The sequence below is a fragment of the Emys orbicularis genome, chromosome 4 (assembly GCF_028017835.1).
Source record: "Emys orbicularis isolate rEmyOrb1 chromosome 4, rEmyOrb1.hap1, whole genome shotgun sequence".
NCBI lineage: Eukaryota > Metazoa > Chordata > Testudines > Emydidae > Emys > Emys orbicularis.
Window position 1 is genome coordinate 23,838,337 of NC_088686.1, and position 19,013 is coordinate 23,857,349.

The following is a 19,013-nucleotide window of genomic DNA, read 5'->3' on the forward strand; positions in this document are numbered from 1 at the left end:
GTAGACAAAAATATAACAAGAACCAATGGCTAGATGTTGAAGCTAGACAAATTCAGACTAGAAATAAGAAAAATGATTAACAATGATGGAAAATTAATCATTGGAACAACTTAACAAGGGTATGGTGGATTCTCCATCAGTGAAAATTTTAAAATCCAGACTGGATGTTTTTCTAAAAGATATGCTGTAGTTCGAGTGCAACTATTGAACTTTAAGGAGGAATTAATACAGGGAAGTTCTATGTTATGCAAGAGGTCAGGCTAGATGATCACAATGGTTCCTTCTGGCCTTAAAATCTATGAAACTATCTAGTCATTCATAACAATCCAGTTGCACTGCTATATTATGTTTTGTAAATATGTGCAGTTCTGAAATTAGGCTGTTGATTTCCTCTAGGAGAATTTGATTTGTATATAGCTCTGAATAAATTAGTGGTTAACCTTTACAGCACAGCAGACCATGTCAGCAGGACAGAGCCTTACTCAAGAGAATGGATATAAATAGGATTCAGTGGGAGTTGGTACCCAGATACTAGTTTAAAGGATACACCCAAGCAATTATTGAACTGTAATTTGTAAAGAGGTAGAAAATCCATGCTGTTTGAGAAGGTTTCCCAAAAGTGTGAAATCTTTTTGGCAAAGTAGGATGATAATTCTTTGCAGTGTGTGGTGCTGGGTTTTATTGTGGGCTGTAGGCACTCAGGATTGATAAAGTGGTTTAGCACCCTTAATCACTTCTTAGGGGCAGGATTTGGCAGCTTCATCTGAGGCATAGGCTTGGAGAAATTCTTTGTTCAATGTATCTGTTTCAGCCTTTATTTTCTAGCATTGGTGCTTACGTTTTTGACTCTTTCTTCATCTGGCACAGGGTGATAGAAATCCAAGGAGATGTGTGTGGATGACGGGAGGGAATGGTCTGTTTGGGGGCCACTGTGTTGATAGCTGAAGCTAGCATACAATGATAATTATTCATTAGATCCTCTACTCTTTGTCTTGTGGGTGGAGTGCTGCTATCTTTTTGCATGCACTCTTGCATCAGTTTAACATCACACCTTTATTTAAACCAGTTAAACTTCTGGGGGTAGACAAACTCTAAGAAAAGGGATTTTTTTTTTAAATAAAGGAATGCCCAATAAAGATGAACAGAACTAGATGAATAAACTTGCTTCCTTCAGTGGCATACTGGACATTTTGGTCCAATATCAACCCATTCTTAAACAATTTCATTGGTTTATAACAGCTAGATATTTTGATGCTTTAAATGTTTTGCAAGTTTAAACTGTTCAATCCATATATTCTAAAAAAGATATTGGCTGTGGTGTTTAGGAAGCATTCAGAAGGCATATTGGAGAGAAGGCACAACAGTTAACTGCAGCAACTCCTAATTCAGTAATCTGTTCTGGCTTCCAGACACATCTAGTTTATACTGGGCATGCTCAGACATTAACACAGCTATACTAGTATAGTCATATTCATATTAACATTACATCACCTTTTTTGCATAGTCACTCCCATCTGATAACACAATACTTGTGATTTAATAGTACAATTGGAAATATTTTAATTTTAATGTTATGGTGAATATATAAATCACTTGTTTGATCTCACAGTTTTGAAGTCACTAGAACAAATAGAATTGTATCTTTTATCAACCACCTCAGCCCACTGATTATTGCATATACTATACCAGATCTGGAAAAATCCAGTCACTTAACTTTTACTGGTGACTGAGATGCTTTCCATAACAAGTGGGATAGGAGGGAAGATGAGACTTTTCACAAAATAAAAGTTTCTAGCCTGGTGGTCACAAAGACAACCTTCCAAATTTTAGCAGATGCAGTGCCATCTTTCTGAAATTGCACTCTACAAATGTGAAATAACTCACTATTGGGAATCCCAGCAACTAGAACTGAGGTCTGAGCTTCTCACCAGTGTTGCCTGTGGTACTCACTGTTTGGGAGTGGGAAAAGGCCTTTTTACCTTCTATACTGGCCACTGGCTTCTAAGCATCTAGCACATTTTACCAACCCTTTATAACAGTGCTATAATTATAGATAAATGAGCACTTTCATTCTTAGTTTTCAGACACTTAATGTTCTGACAACATTACTCTGTGGGTTAAATTTTCTTCTGCTTTTTCTCAGCTGAAAGGTCCTTTTGACCCAAAATTACATTTGACAAAATTCTAGTTGGATGTTTTTAACACCTATCTTTCCCATCCATCCACACAGCTGAAACTCTTGTTCAGGCTTTCTTCTTGCATCTTGACTACTGCAACAGCTGGCCTTGACAAATGTTTCCTTACTCGGCTCATATCCATTCAGTATATTTCATTAACACTATTCACTTCATCAACCAAACTGTAATCTCTTAAAAAAAAGATACCAAGTTAGTGTGACAGGATCTATTTTTCATAAGTCCACATTGATTGTCATTAATTATATTATCTTCCTTTAATTTTTTATTCATCGAATCTCTTAGCTGCTGCTCTGTTATCTTGCCTGCAATTGATGTTAGACTGAAAGGCCTATAGTTACGTGGGTCATCCTGCTTACCTTTTTTAATATTGACACAACACTAGCTTTCTTCCATTTTTCTGGAGCTTTCCCAGTATTCAAAAACTTATTGAAAATCAACATTAAGAGTCAAGAGAATTCATAGGCCAGCTCTTTTAAAACTCTCATATGCAAGTTATCCAGCCTTGCTGATTTAAAAATGTGTATCTTTAGTAGCTGCTGCTTAACAACATCCTTAGTTACTGTTGGAGTGGATAGTATTTCATCATCATATGATATCAATACATCATACATACATAGGGACAAGCTATCATGAATAAAACGGTACACTTGCTATTAAACTTACTGCCTGTCCCTGAATAACTAGGCCCTCATAGGTGGTTATCAACATAGGACTGGAAATAAGATCATAGTTCACAATTGGGCCGAATGTTGCTGTATAACCATGTACCCTGTTGGGGGACAATATTGGAATATCCAAGGTACTCTCTAGATGCCCTCTTGTTGTACAGGAACCAGCTATTAGATTAGATTTTGTAATGACCCATAGATTAGACATTTATAGGGACAACAAGAATATCCAGAGTTACGATAGTTAAAACAAAAAAAAAGGATGGCATATAAAACCTTACTGCATCAGAGTTTATGCCAATTTTCAGCAATTAGGTGTTAAAATTAGTCTTTAATGGTGGACAGATCTGTCCCCATCTATTGCAAGGTTTCTCATATCTTCCTCTGAAATATCTGGAGCTGTCCCTGCTCAGAGATAGGATACTGGACTTGATGGACCATGAGTCCAATCCAGTATGGCAATTCCTATGTTCCAGTGATGCTTTTTAAAAGTTGTATATTGACACCTAGATTCCCTGGTGATGGGAACTTTTGAAATAATAACAACACTGAATAACTTCAGGTAAGTCAGTTAACCTCCTTGTGCCCCAATGAAGCAATTGAAAAATTTGGCAAATGCAAGACCTTACTTCATGCAGTTTAGCTGAGTTATTTAGTGTGAGTAAATCATACCACAAACTATGAATAGGGGAAAGAAAGGGAGTGCATTTTAAGGGTGGGATGGTTTGTAGAAAGTCTGGTTTTTTTCATGTTTGTTAGATATGTTTTTGATGACTGCCTGTGTTTTTAACTAATATAATAGGCTGAGATATTGCTAGGAGAAGTTAAATAATCTAAATAAAATAATTACCTTTCTTAAATTCACTTGATGTGCCTAGCTGAGGGCATAAGACATATTTTATTTTTAACAGGTTGCTTTAATTTTGCTTTTTGTTATAACTTGAGAATTCTTACTATTACATATTTCTATGAGATTTTCTGCAATATTTTCTTTGGTTCCTGTTTTTTGCTGTATTAAGCATGATATATGTATTGATGTACTGCTTTTATCACTTCCCATGTCAAAGGAAAGCTTAATTTGATGTCAAATGATACAGACTGGTAATCATACAGGTGGTTAGATTCCAGAGTTGAGACTTCTCTGTCATCTTCTTTTATCATCTTTAAATTGATACTTGTGCACAGCTGTTCCACAGCACTGACTGAATGATGAGTTCCAATTAATTGTATCTCCTGCTGATGCTGTGTTGAGATTTTCTCCTTTGCCACATTAAAGATTTTTTTTTTAAGGCCTGACAAAAAATTGCTAAGGCGGCCAAAGTCCACAGATGTTTTCATTCCACTTTTGGAACACTTTAAGTGCTCTCTATCTCCAGCCTAAATTTGTCTCTGCAGCTGCTAGTCTTCAAGCCTATTATACAGCCTTGTAGGCTACTACTTATTCTGAGGATGTGCTTACTTCTCACAGTGAAGTTGGCTATACATGTCTGCCCCTTTCTCAAGGCCTGGAGTCCCATATTACTTTTGCCTGTGTCAGGCAACTGGGACATGGGTGGTCTAGCCTAGTGGTCAGAGCCAGCATCAGACCTAGGGTAGGAGCAGGTGCTGGGAATTGAGTGTCAGAAACCAGGAGCTAGGGTCAGAGCTGGAGGCTGTAGTCATGACTCCATCTGTATCTTCCCATTGGATCTTTATGGCTGGAATAGTTTGGCAGCAGTGTGGGAGGGGGATAGAGCGAGCATCAAGGTTGGCAGACTATCAGAGGCAGGGACCTCCCCATCTCTGCACAGCTCCATGAGTCCCTGTCATGCATGATTGCTTCTTTTATTGGGAGGGACACTATTCAGCAGGCTGACCTGGCTTCTGAGTAGATAACATGGGCTCCTGCATTGAGCAAGGAGCCATGAATTCCTGAATTTTAATCTTGACTCTTCCGTTGATTTATTATTGACCAGATCAGCTTGCCGTGTGGCCACTGTGGTCTTCTGCAATACCTGTGAGGCAGAAAGATAATTTCTGCTAAATAGAACTTTTTCTGTCTGAAGTGTTTTCCCTCACATTTAAAGAGTCAAAATCTGAACTTAGATGTGTGTGTGATTAATGAAATCCATTTCCTTTTTCTACTAAAAAAACCCAAACAAAACAAAAAACACTAATGTTTATTTGAATATGAAATTTGGCATTGAAATAAATACCCTTCACATCATGACACATACTAATTTACACAGCAACTGATTCTCTGATTATAGGGTCTGAGACTGAAATAAACAGGATGAACTGATGTATTTAAATGTTCTAAGTGCATACAAATTGAAATAATTTCATGTACATTTATTTCTGTTACATGCATGTTCATATCTGGATCTTTTAACGTAGTACATTATTTAAAAAGTGAGTATGGTACATGATTTTCAAATAAATTTTAAACCAAATTTCCTATAACATGTAACTGGAAGTCGCTCATGTGCTATGGTGACGAGCATGGTATAAGATGGTACTGTCTCTTTAAAACTAGTCATGTGTAATAACCAGAGGGCCTCCAATTGTGAGGGATCTCTCACATGAGAGAGGCATACTCAGAATCTGCATGTTCAGAGTCTGTAGGTGCCATCTTGTTATGTATACAATAAAAAGAGCTGTGGTTTATTTAAACTATGTGCCGGGCCTCACTCTGGGTTCCTGAAATACAGAGACTGCAGCATATTCATAAGGAAGATACTCTTGGCTGCCTGATTGTGCTTTAGAAAGCACAACAGGGTGTCAGAAGTGACCACAGTCTGCATGGAGCAAGAAGTGACTATTTTTGTCAGGTACATGCTGGATCAGTAAACGGGCCAACTGTTACACATCAACAAGAAATTACAGTCATCAGACTAAGAGGAACCAAACAGAAGATACAGAGTATTGAGACACAGGACACAAAAGTGAAACCAAAAGAAAAGCAGTTAAACTAGTAAATAGTATTAAAAGAAAAAAAGAAATCAGTGCCACTTCCACTTTTTTCTTTGCGCTATAAAATAAGTCTTTAAGGCAGTGTAGAGATGCAACACTTCCTGTGCACACTCAGATGCAGACTTTGGTTTTCTGTGACATACTTCCTGCTGGGGCAGAAACAAAGAAGCCCAGGACAGGGCAGTTGCAGCCTGGATCTGCACAGAGTAGTAGAAAGTTTTGTTACCTCATTCTGTACATAGTTTCTATTCACAATAAAGGGTTTATCTAGTTTGCTCACCAGTAAGATACCTGCAAGGTGCCAAAAGTGGAAGGCAGCATATTGGATTGAGGTCTGCCAGTGTCAGACTATGTTAAAAAGCACGACAACCATGATGATGAGGATATAGCATAGATCAGTGGTTCTCAAACTTCATTGCACCGCAACCCCCTTCTGACAACAAAAATTACTACACGACCCCAGGAGGGGGGACCATAGCCCAAGCCCCACGACCCCAGGCATGGGGGTCAAAGCCCAAGGACTTCAGCCCTAGGCAGGTGGCCTGTAACCTGAGCCCCACCACCCAGGGCTGAAACCCTGGGATTCGATTTCGGCCCAGGGCAGTGGGGCTTAGGATTCAGCCCTGGGCCCCAGCAAGTCTAACACCAGCCTTGGTGACCCCATTAAAAGTCCGGTCGGCAGCACAGCAGGGCTAAGGCAGGTTCCCTGCCTGCCCTGGCTCTGCGCGACTCCTGGAAGCAGCGGCATGTTCCCGTTTTGGCTCCTAGGCGTAGGGGCAGCCAGGGGGCTGCGCGTGCTGCCCCCACCCCAAGCGCCAGCTCCACAGCTCCCATTGGCCGGGAATCGCAGCCAGTGGGAGCTGCGGGGGCAGCACCTGCAGATGGGGCAGTGCACAGAGCCGCCTGGCTGCACACATGCCACTGCTTCAGGGAGCTGCCTGAGGTAAGTGCCGCCCGGAGCCTGCACCCCCTCCCACGCCCCAACCCCCTGCCCCAGCCCTGATTGCCCTCCAGCCCTCTGAACCCCTAGGTCCCAACCCAGAGCACCCTCCTGCCCCCCAAACTCCTCATCCCCAGCCGCACCCCAGAGCCCGCACCCCCAGATGGAGCCCTCCCCAGCCCTGATTCCCCTCCCACCCTCCAAACCCCTCGGTCCCAGCCCAGAGCACTCTCATGCACCCCAAACTCCTCATCCCCAGTCCCATCCCAGAGCCTGCACCCCCAGTCAGACCCCTTACCCTCTCCCGCATCCCAACCCACTGCCTCAGCCCAGAGCCCCCCCCAAACCCCCTGAACTCCTCATTTCTGGCCCCCACCCCAGAGTCCACACCCCCAGCCGGAGCCCTCATCCCCTCCTGCACCCCAACCCCCTGAGCCAGTCAGGTGAAAATGAGCAAGTGAGTGAGGGTGGGGAGAGCAAGTGACAGAGGGAGGGGGGATGCAGTGAGCCAGGGCAGGGCCTCAGAAAATGGGCAGGGCCTTTGAGGAGGGGCAGGGCAGGGCAGGGGCAGGGTAAGGGTGTTCAGTTTTGTGCAAGTAGAAAGTTGGTAACCCTAGTTACAGACCCTTCTGCTCCTGTCCCTGCATAGCCGCTTCCATTTTGCCTTTGCTCCTGTAGCCTCTCAGCTTCCTGCAGCTTATTACTGCTTTCCCCTCCCTCCCTTCAATGCTCTTCTCTGCATCTGAGTTGCTTCTTCCTTTTCCTCTATGCTACTTACAAGGGAAGCACTGAGCACAGTCATTCTGCTCTCTGAGTATCTGAAGGCACAGCAGCCCCTGGAAAGCAGGAGGAGCAGTTGCAGGAAAAGTCTAAGGCTGGAGCATGCTGCTCAATCAGCTCTGTGGAGTTGCTCAGTACACGTTTGGAGAATTTTGCTGCCAAACTCTAGCAAACCTCTACTGAGCAATAGGGTTGCCAACCCTCCCGGGTTAGCCGGGAGTCTCCTGGAATTGGGCTCGATTTCCCAGAGGCTACTGAATAGGGTTACCATATTTTGAGTGTCCAAAAAGAGGACACTCCACGGGGCCCCGGCCCCGGCCCCGCCCCAACTCCACCCCTTCCCCAAAGTCCCCGCCCCAACTCCGCCCCCTCCCCTGCTTCCCGCGAACATTTGATTCGCGGGAAGCCTGAAGCAGGCAGCAGGTAAGGTGGCAGGGGTGGGGGGAGAAGGCGCGGCCCAGTCTGGCCCCCTCCGGCGGCCGGCCCCGGCCCCAGCTTCTCCAGCCTGGCTCGGCTCGGGCCCTGGGGTGCCGGCCCCGGGCCAGCCCCCGGCCGAGCGGCCCCGGGCCAGCACCGCCGGCCCCCGGCCCGGCCCCAGCCCGCGGCCCAGCGCGGCCCCGGCCCAGCACCCCCGGCCCCCGGCCCAGCACTGCCGCCCCCGGCCCAGCGCACCCCCGGCCCCCGGCCCAGCACCGCTGGCGCCCGGCCCGGCCCCCGGCCCAGCACCCCCGGCCCAGCACCGCCGGCCCCCGGCCCCGGGCCAGCCCCCGGCCCAGCACTGCCAGCCCCGGCCCGGCCCCCGGCCCCGGGCCAGCCCCCGGCCCAGCACCGCCGGCCCTGGCCCGGCCCCGCACCCAGCGGCGCTGGATTTTCCCGGACATGTTCGGCTTTTTGGGATTTCCCCTCGGACGGGGATTTGAGTCCCAAAAATCCGGACATGTCCGGGAAAATCCGGACGCATGGTAACCCTACTACTGAAGACAATCTGGGAGATTTTAGGCTGCTAAAAGTCCAGCGGGGCTAAGGGAGGTTCCCTACCTGTCCTGTCTCCACACTGCTCCCAAAAACGGACGACATGTCCGGAGTGGCTCCTAGGCACAGGGGCCACCAGGGGGTTTCTGCACGCTACCCCACCCCACAAGCGCCAACTCCGCAGCTCCTATTGGCTGGGAACGGGGAACCACGGGCAATGGGAGCTGCAGGGGTTGTGCCTGCAGGCAGGGGCAGCGCACACAGCCGTCTGGCCGCCCCTGAGCCTAGGAGCAACTGCTGGACATGCCACAGCTTCCAGGAGCCACCAAAGGTAAGCGCTGCCCGGCTGGAGCCTCACCCCAACTACCTCCCACACCCCAGCCCCCTGCCTCAGCCCCCTCCCACACCCAAACTCCCTCCTGGAGCCCGCACCCCCCCTGCACCCAACCCCATTGCCCCAGCCCTCAGCCCCCTCTCACAACCAAACTCCCTCCAAGAGCCTGCACCCTGAACTCCCTCCTGCACCCCAACCCTCTGCCCCAAACTCAGCCCAGAGACACCTCCCACACTCCAAACCCTTTGGCCCCACCCCTCCAGCCCAGAGCCTGCACCCGCTCCTGCACCCCAACCCTCTGCCCCAGCCTGGTGAAAGTAAGTGAGGGTGGGGGAGAGCGAGCAACGGAGGGCGGGGAGCTGGAGTGAGCAGGGGCAGGGCTTCACAGAAGGGGTGGGGCAAGGGTGTTTGTGTGATTAGACAGTTGGCAACCCTTCTGAGCCTCTGAAAACAGCAATGTTCAGACACTTATAACTTGCCCAAATCTGCATGGATTTTCATGGGGACCGTGAAAGGGAGACCCCCCTCTGCCAGATTTCAAGTCCCTGTTCCAAAACATGGAGACAACTAGAGCTTCTCAACAAAACAATTGTATGAATTTTCTTAACACTGGCAAAACAACATATTTTCCCCTCCGTCTCAGAAATGGCTGAAGCTTATAATAAATACATAAAAATCAGTTCTGAGGCAGACTCCCTGGCATGAACAATTTCAGCCTAAATGATTACATTTTGGCAAAGCTATAAGCATGTGAAAACAGGATCTGATAATGGAAAGTGTCACACAACCTTAACCATAGGTTTTTACTGCCAAGTCCATCTATATTGCATAGTAGAGTGACGGTCTGGTATATCTACACAGATTTTGCCCCAACGATAATTTTGTTTGCTTATGTCCAAAAGCTGGAGGACAAAGAGAAAAAGAAAACTGTGCATGTTCGGTAGTCATCTTAATTTTTTTTATACATTAGATGTATTTGTATTTGTTTTATAATTCCTGAGGTGTCTTGGGAATTCTGGCTAAGCCTCAGAAAGGAGAATAGAGTAAGGTAAAGAGAGGGAATGTAGGATAAGAGAATGACTGACAAGTCAAGAAATAAGGCTATGTATGCAGAGTTTTTGCATGCAGGCCTTCCTCAAAAGTATGATCTCTAATATTTGCAGTTCATTACACAAATTTCCTTTGAAAAGGTTTCACTTTTTGTCCTTTTTTAATGTGTTGTGCTCTTCCTTGCTGTCCACAATATTTTCCTATCCCTAAAACAGCATTTATTGATGTGGGCAGAACTAATTAATTGCAGCTGTTCCTAAGCATGATGATCCTTTCCACAAAACAGCCTATGACTCCTGCATGCTGTATGTCTCTGCTTTTGTTATTATGGCTAGCCTACATTTATAGAGTGCTTCTTTCCAATTTTATCAGATTTTTTCCCTCAGCTTTTTCTTCTTGTCTGTCTAGAAAAGTGAGATTCTTTTTACATGTAATATCAATTCAAGAAAGCTGCTTACATTATAGCGGTTCTGTTGAAAGTTGTTTTTCCTCCCTCTCTTCGCCAAGGCTGTTGAGGTGGGGGTGGGCTGATGGTGTCATTTTTATGGGCAAGTCCTGTTTACTTTGTGATTTTTAATTTATGGGATAGGTGCCCAGATTACTGGATGGGCTCCTATAGTTTTATTTTAGAGAAAGAAAGAACAAACTAGTTGCCTTTATCAACCACCCTTGCATCCTGTGCTGAGAGGAGCTAGGCTAGGCTTGTAGATAAAGTCCTCGAACCCCAGGTAGTCAATATACTTTAAAATACAAGTAATATCAATTGGGAAGTAAATTACTCTAACCCTGTGTCACAGCCAGACCTAGTAGTCAGAGCCAGAGTCCGCATTCACAAGATCGGAGTCAGTTGGGTCATGCTACCAGAAGAAGGAGACAAATTGGAGATCAGAACCACGAGTGAGACCAGGTAGGCAGGGCCGGCTCCAGGCACCAGCTTGCCAAGCTTGGGGCGGCCACTCCGGAGAGGGGCGGCACGTCCAGCTATTCAGTGGCAATTCGGCGGACGGTCCCCCACTCCTGCTCAGAGCGAAGGACCTCCCGCCGAATTGCCGCTGCAGATCGCGACTTTTTTTTTTTTTTTTTTTTTTTTGCGCCGCTTGGAGCAGCAAAAACCCTGGAGCCGGCCCTGCAGGTAGGATACGAGAGGGGTCAGACTCGGGCATCAGACTCAGGAGACAAACTGGAGGTCAGAATCATGAATCAGATGCCAGATCAGGATGCCAGGAAATCAAGCCAGAGGATCAGGAGTAATGTGGCATATAGTCCAGAACGGGGTGGAGCCCAGTTGTTCAGACAGCTTCCTGTTCCTGCTCAGGAGCGTAGCTAGGGGGGGAGCAGGGGGAGCGGCCCCTCCCCCACTGAGCACATTCTCCAAAAGTGGTGCCTTGGGCGTCCACCCCATGGGTGCCCCAGTCCCCGCCCCGCTCACCTCTGCCTCCTCCCCTGAGCCCGCCGCTGCGTTCTGCTTCTCCCCCTGGCTCCCAGCGCTTGGGCCGCAAAACAGCTGATTTGCGCGGCGCCGGCAAGCCTGGGAGGGAGAACGCGGAGCACTGGGGAAGAGGCGGGGCCAGGGCGGGGATTTCGGGAGGGGTCCAATAGGGGCAGGGAGGGGGTGGAGTTGGGGCAGGCAGGGGGCGGGGATTTGGGAAGGGTTCCAATAGGGGCAGGGAGGGGGTGGAGTCGGGGCGCGGCCTGGTGAGGGGTGCTCGGGGAGGATAGCTGCCGCTGGAGGCGGGAAACGACCAGGCACGCTGAGGGGCCGGGCGGGCAGGGAGGAGTGGAGGAAGGAGGTGAGGACCCCCTGGCTCCCAGCCGACCAGATGCAGCCTCGGCTAACTGTGCAGGCAGGGCTCGGGGGGGTGCTGGCAGCTTGAGGCGGGAGAGCCGAGGCTAGGGCCCCGCGGGCAGCCCAGAGCCTCAGAGCGACTGGAGCCTTAACCCCGAGAGCCTCGGTCCTGCCTTTGCCCACCACCGCCCAGCCCCTGAGCTCTCCCTTTCCCGCCCCCCAGCCCCTGCTTCAGGGCCAGTGGCCACTGCCCCCGAGCCCCCACCGCTGAGCCTCCCCGTCCACCGCACATAGGCGTGTGCCGGGTGTGCCCAGGCAGGCACACCCTAATGCAGGGGTGGGCAAATGGCTCCACTCCCCGGCGTGGCAAGCCACGGGGTCCGCGATCCCGGGCCTAAGCGCCCGGCCGAGCGCAGCAAGCCGCCGGCCCCCCTCCCCTGGAGCCATGCCGCCACGTGCAGTGCTCTGGGGGCCGGGGCTGCGCACTCCCGCGGGGCAGCTTTTGGCTCCACGGGGAGGCTAGGATCCTGCTGCTGGCTTAAGTAGGGCCAGCAGGCCAATCAGGAGCTCCAGGACTCTGCCAGTAGGACTGCAGGGGCAGATCCTCAAACTGGGGCTAGGCTTCATGGGTCCCAGGTAAGCAAGGCTCAGCAGCATAGCTACAGACCCAGCTTTGAGACATGTGGTCATGACATTACTCTCTCCCCTATGGGTGCCCTCTGGGAGACGTGGGTCTAGGTTTCTCAGGATGGCTCCTGTGGAAGGCCTGAACCAGTGGGAAGCAAGAACATTTTCTTCTGGTTGTCTGAGGTCAGCTGCACAACTTGGACCTGCAGGGCTTGATTATCTGCCTGAAGGTGGAGAGCCCATCTGGGTGAGTCCAGTGCTTCTAGTGGCTGCAGGGGTGCTGCTGCATCCATCCTTCTCACCACTAGGCTAAGCCCCTCAGGGTAACTGTGGTCTGAACAAGTTGTCATGGCCAGATTGTGGTCAGTCACACCTAGTACTCAGAGCCACAAGTTCGCAGTCACAAGATAAGAGTCAGAAGTCAGCCAGGTCAGGATACCAGGAGGTCAGAAGCAGGAGAGAAATTGGAGATCAAGTCAGGAACCAAAGTCAGGCCGGGTCAGGAGGCCAGAAAATCAAACCAGGGGAGGGAGAGGGAGCGGGAGCAGGAAGCACAAGGGGCACAGTCCAGAACAGAGTGGAGCCCAATTGTTCAGACAGCTTCCTGTTCTTGCTGCTCGCTTAAGTAGGGCCAGCAGGCCAATCAGCTGCTCCAGGACTCTGCCAATAGGATTTCCGGGGCAGATCCTAAAATTAGGACTGGAATTCACGGGTCCAGGTAAGCAAGCATCAGCCAGCTGGAGGGTTGGAGTATGGCTGCTCTTAAAAATCCTGCAGACCGAGGTTTGAGAGCTATGGGTCATGGCACCCAATTAGGTAATCTGATGACCTGTAATTAAATATGTCTTGTGTTTTTACATTTTACATGTTTTATATAATTTCCTTTTATGCTACATACAGTTTAACAGTCTTATTACAAATGGAAGATATGTTATTGGCATGTCTTATGTTTAAATGGGATTCATTACATATCCTACCCTTGGCTACTGCTGGTGGATTGCACATTGGCCTGCTAAATCCAAGGTTGTGAGTTCAATCCCTAAGGGGGCCATTTAGGGAACTGGAGCAAAAATCTGTCTGGGGATTGGTCCTGCTTTGAGCAGAGGGATGGACTAGATGACCACCAGAGGTCCCTTCCAACCCTGATATTCTATTATTCTATTCCTGTGATACACTTGAGGGGGTGAGTAACTTCAAAACACAGCCATTTAGAAAAATGATCCTTCCAAACTAAGACCCCAGTCTTACAATCAGATATCAGATCCATACAGGCAGACGCTGGCTCTTATATGAAACACATCTGAATTCACAATGCTGAGGTAAGGCTCTGCTTGTGGTGGCTCTGATTACAGAAATTACAGAAATGGGGCTTGTGATAGAATTGTAATATGTTTAAAAACTGACAAAGGCCTTTGAACAGTCTGTGCACTGATTGTGATGGGTTGGATCACAGAAACCCCCTTGGGGCTGCCAACTGATGTGTCAAGACTACTTCTGCCCCTGCTTTCCTGCCCTGGCAACTTAGGACTTCAGTGCCCTGCCTGGTTTGAGCCAGACCCGCTAGCCTGCTGCAAACCCAGACCCAGAGTCTGAACCATGTCCCCTAACAGCTGTAGGCTTAACTGAAAGCAACTTACAGAAGTGTTCCTGTCTTTAACACTCAGATGTCCAACTCCCAATGGAGTCCAAACCCCAAATAAATCCGTTTTACCCTATATAAAGCGTATACAGGGTAAACTCATAAATTGTTTGCCCTCTTGTAACACTGATAGAGACATATGCACAGCTGTTTGCTCCCCCCCCCCCAGATATTAATACATACTCTAGGTTAATGAATAAGTAAAAAGTGATTTTATTAAATACAGAAAGTAGGATTTAAGTGGTTCCAAGTAGTGACAGACAGAACAAAGTGAATTACTAAGTAAAATAAAATAAAACACGCAAATCTAAACCTAATACAGGAATACAACTGAGTACAGATAAAATCTCACCCTTAGAGATGTTTCAATAAGTTTCTTTCACAGACTGGACGCCTTCCTAGTCTGGGCACAATCCTTTCCCCTGGTACAGCCCTTGTTCCAGCTCAGGTGGTAGCTAGGAGATTCCTCATGATGGCTGCCCCCTTTGTTCTGTTCCATCCATTTATATATCTTTTGCATAAGGTAGGAATCCTTTGTCCCTCTGGGTTCCCACCCCCCCTTCTCACTGGAAAAGCACCAGGTTAAAGATGGATTCCAGTTCAGGTGACATGATCACATGTCACTGTAAGACTTCATTATCCACTTGCTAGCACACACATATACAGGGAGACTTATAAATAAAACAGAGCCATCTGCAGACAATTGTCCTGGTAATGGGAGTCATCAAGATTCCAGACCACCATTAATGGCCCACACTTTGCATAATTACAGTAGGCCCTCAGAGTTATATTTCATATTTCTAGTTTCAGATACAAGAGTGGTACATCTATACAAATAGGATGATCACACTCAGTAGATTATAAGCTTTGTAATGATACCTTACAAGAGACCTTTTGCATGAAGCATATTCCAGTTACATTATATTTAAACTCATTAGCATATTTTCATAAAATCATATAGAGTGCAACGTCACACTGATATGTCACCTTCTGTACCAAGGGAGATTTGTACACTACTTCAGTTAGTCTAGATCCATTGTGATGTATACTTTTGCAATCATAATTTTTTTTTTGCGTCCAAACTCTATGCCTTTATCACTACTCTTGTAACTTCAGATTACAAAAGAAAAAAACATTACATGCCTTCTGCCAAACAGTGAGGCTAATGGTCAATCTCATTAAGCTAGATATTTCAACTCATCAAAAAAAGAACTAGATAAATTCATGGAGGATAGGTCCATCAATGGCTATTAGCCAGGATGGGCAGGGATGGTGTCCCTAGCCTCTGTTTGCCAGAAGCTGCGAATGAGCGAATCACTTGATGATTACCTGTTCATTCCCTCTGGGGCACCTGGCATTGGCCACTGTTGGAAGACAGGATACTGAACTAGATGGACCTTTTGTCTGACCCAGTATGGCCGTTCTTAATCTCATGTGGATGTGGGTTGGTTTTCTTTTATTCTTTTTGTTCAGAAATGAATTTAGTAATTGAGAGATGCTAAACTGACACTGCTAATGACTGAAGTCTGTAGTTATCCAGAGAACAAGTGTAATGTGAGCAAGGTCCCCCATCCCATTCTCTATTGTGCCTCAAAACCTGTTTTGGAGGGGTGAACCTGTAGGGCTGAAAGAGTAATCAAGTCTCCATGCTTACTCAGTCTGTAGTCTGACAACAAGAAGCCCATTCTGATATGAAGATCTACAAGAAGAAGTAGATTGAGAACAGTAATTTTTTGTAGGCTATTGAATACCTGTCCAATGGTAACTTTCAGTCTCTATCAACATGAGACAAATATGTTACTTAGGTAGTTACTTAGAGGTAAAAATCTCTGTATCCCATTCCTAGTCCCTTGAGCCATTCAGTATCTGTATCTTTTGCTGATCTGAGGAGAAAACACCATTAATAATTTATTCATAGTTTGTATTCTAGTTTTCATTTAGCAAAATGAATTTTCTCTCATAAAAACATAAGCTATCTCAACGTTATTTGGCTTCTAGATATTACACCTTCTTACCAGCCCACACTTCTTTGTAACGTCTGTTTTGCTTACAGAAAAAGGAAATTAAAACATAACTTACAAAAGACATTAAAATTGACCCTTGATTATAAGAATGCTTAGGCTTCTGCATCATTTGAAATGCACATTTTATCTGCAGTGCTGTATATCACACTAGTAAAATCTACCACTGCTACAAAACACATTGCAAAACAGTGAATTCCATGAACAAGGAGTGACTTTGTGAATACAAATTAGATATTATAGCTTATGTACACCTTCAATGATCTAACACAGAACAATGCAAATTTATAGTGGTGTGAAATGAGTGAGGTATGGTAATTTTGGAGATCGAAAGCTAAATTCTCTGCTGATGTAAATTGGTATAGTTCCACTGGAATCGATGGAAATGCCAGTGCCAACATAAACCAGAGAAGAATTTGGCCACAATAATATCTAGGGTATGGGTGCAGTTTTTAATGATATAGAACTACTTCAATAGGTTGAGTCTAAGTCATCCTAGGCCAGAATTTAAACATATATTCGTAGTAGGGGTTTTGTTTTGTTTGTTTGATATGTTTGTTTCTTTTACTAAACTATATCATTTGAAAAGTTTTGTGGTTGGAAAAGTTTTCAAACTGGAACTTGAAGATTAGGCTATTTATTCAGCTGTGTAAATATTGATGTAGATGCCTAACTTTAGGCTTGTATGGCTTGTTTTACAGAGGTGCTGAGCACCAGGATATTAGCTTTGAAATATTTGAATTTATTTCTTAGTATGGGTAGTTTGTACAAGCTAGAATGGGATCTTTGTTTAGAAGAAGAAAACATGCAGATAAGGAGGTGTAATATCTAAGAGTTTTGTCCAAAAGTTTTGTAACATAGCGGTTCTTTTTGATCTTTGATTTCTCTTGGATCCTCAGGTAGTGTCACTAGCCAAAACACCTGAAGCCACGACCATTTCCCTCTGATCTGAACCTTGAAAACTTTGTGACTTTCAGATTGGATTCCTGCAGTGCACAGAGCTAGTCAAGAAATCTACAGCTATTCCTGATAATGGGGAAGGGGTAGTTTGGCAGGGTGAACAACAGAGAGCATAACAACCAGTTCTCTGAAGACTGCAGTGATCCCCAAGTCTGTAATTTGCTCCCCTTGTTGGTCTACCAGTTTTCAGATTTGTTGACCTTCAGAACTAGTGCAAGTCCAACTCTTTGCTTAGGCCTTTCCCTCAGTAAAAGTCTTGTCTACGCTATAAATTATTTGCCAGTAAGTTTTACCAATATAGCTTTACCGGCAAACTCTCCTAGTGGAGACGCAGTTTATACTAGTTCCCCAAACAAAATAAGTTATATTGGTAACAATAATTGCATCTTTGCTAGTGGTTTTTGTTGCCATATCTAGGTCATTTAGGAGATAGTTTTTATAATACTTCTAATCAACATAGCTATATTGGTAAAAAAATTTGAACATAGATCAGCCTAAGACCAAGCCGTGGTATTAAAGGTGACCTGGGGAGATAGAGGAGGGCCCTTCTTTTACTCCTTTACAAAGAAGGTCTGATTTAAAAAAAAATCTTGTTTTGACATTAGAAATTCAGGCCCTCTCTAATCCAGCAGTCTGTGGTGACTGGAGAACTAATGCAATGGTGATATCACAAAAGCCAAGAGAGTGATAGTTGGACAACTGAGAGGTGAAGGAATTTTTAGTCAGACTGTTTGAAGCTCTGTTTTTATTAACACCTCTGCTACTTTCTAATTAACATTTTGAATAAATAAAGCTCTTGTTGAAAATTCAGCACCTGCATGCTTTTGGATAAGGTGTCAGAGCTCATGATAAACTTTCCTGAGGTCTACTAGCAAAATGAGAGAAAACTACACTTGACAGCCCTGATATTTCTAACATAAAATAGAAGCAGAAAGTTAGAAAAATATCAACAACAAAAACATCTTCAGGCCTTCTTTATACACCATAAAGTAGCAAAAAAGGACACTCCCTCCTTTTTAAATCTTTTGCAGGTCACCTTTAAATGACTCTGAGAGAGGTTTTCTGATTTTCTTTATTATAGAAGTTATTGGTCATTTATATGAGGATCATCTGCCTGTGGCCAGTTGTTCACAGTTGGTTAATAATGTATGTTTAAAAACAAAACTGTAAATGTGCCCAGACACTTATGCATTGAGCCAAATATCATGTAAGTGCAGATATAATAACAGTAATGACTTAATTGAACAATGAGAGAGACAAGGTAGGTGAGGTAATATCTTTTATTGTACCAACCTCTGTTGGTGGAAGATACAAGCTTTTGAACTACACAGAGCTCTTCTTCAGGTCTGGGGAAGGAAGCAGAGTGTCTGAGCTAAATACAAGTTGGGACAGATTGTTAAGCAGAAGAGTAAAATATGATGAAGGTGGTCACTCAAAATGAAGTGGGCAATTGGGGATTAGATTATTTTGCTTAAAGGGCTTGAAGGGGCAATTAAGGGTAGCAGGGAGTATGTTGTGTGGTGTGTTAAGAAATTATTATAATGAGTCATAAAACCAGTATCCCTGTTAAATCCATGATTCTTGGTATCTAGCAGAGGCATGAATTTAAGTTCCCAGACTTGCCTTTTGAATGTTTTGTGCAGGTTTCCCTTGAGGACAAGTATTGAAAGAATACTTGAAGCGATTGCTTTGTGAAAAGTGTTCCCCCATGGCAATAGGGTGTTCTTGTCTTATTTTTCTGTGTGAATTCATTTGAGATCATAGTGATTGTCTGGTTTCACCCACATAGTTGTTATTGGGGCATTTGATATTCTGGATGAAGTACACCACATATTGTGATAGGCATATGTAAGACCTGTGTATCTTGAAAGGTGTCGTGGGGGGTACTGATCATCATAGCAGTTGAGATATGTCTGCAGGTTTTGCATCTGTTCTGGCAAGATCTTGTGCCACTTTTCAGTTGGTGTGTCTTGGTCTATGGACAACTTGCTTCTGATGATGAGCTTGGTGAGATTGGGCGGTGTGATGGGTTGGATCACAGAAACCCCCTTGGAAGCTGCCACCTGATGTGCCAAGACTACTTCTG